The sequence below is a fragment of the Penaeus monodon genome, chromosome 21, assembly GCF_015228065.2.
Source record: "Penaeus monodon isolate SGIC_2016 chromosome 21, NSTDA_Pmon_1, whole genome shotgun sequence".
NCBI classification, from domain to species: domain Eukaryota; kingdom Metazoa; phylum Arthropoda; class Malacostraca; order Decapoda; family Penaeidae; genus Penaeus; species Penaeus monodon.
The window spans coordinates 18,797,197-18,798,029 of record NC_051406.1 but is presented as its reverse complement, the minus strand read 5'-3'; positions in this window follow the sequence as shown (position 1 = coordinate 18,798,029).

Sequence of the window (833 nt, the reverse complement as noted above, 5' to 3'; positions counted from 1 at the left end):
TCTGTTCGCGCATTTTACGTATAAAGTAGCGGGTCCGTAACTCGTGTCTCGTTTTTTAAAATAAATTTCAAATAATGTGTTATGATTTCAAAGCAAAAGCGAAAAACGAGAGAGAAAAAAAACGTAGAAACAAAACTGACAGCCATATAACCAGGGCAATTGAAGGCCAATGAATTCAGTATATGACCAGCCCCAAGTTCATCGCATAAACGAACCACGTCAATCCACCTCTTTTGTGCTTAACAGTTACACGAGCACTATTTTTGGCGGAAGTGCAGGCAAGAAGCGAGAGAAAACAAAGAGAAACGGAAATGAAGAACATGAACACATTGCAGAAATAAAATAGTAAAGATTAAAACAAATATTGATAACGATAACTATTATAGTAAATCTTTTCACATGACCATACCAACTGCTACAATGATAATGAAGATATAGCTATAAAATGAATATTTGTGATAGTAATAGTAGAAGCTCTTATGAAAATAAGAGCAAAAATAAAGTTAAAACAGAACGCACAATCAAAATAAGTGAGATGATAACGACAGCAGTTTTGTAGCCAAATAGCTGTACTGTTGATATTAACAGATATATAATCGTGATAATGATAACACCCGAAATACCATAATGATATTGATAAAAAGAGCAGTTGCAAAAGAAAGAATGATAATTATACCTGTTATCATAATCTACTGTTCTCATTTTATCAATGGCGTTAACGATAAAACACGTCATAATAATAGGAGCAACAATTAATGATGTAAGTAATGCATGAAAAAAGAATTAGCAATACTAATAACAACATTGTGAGACAAGATGCTGGTAACTATGGA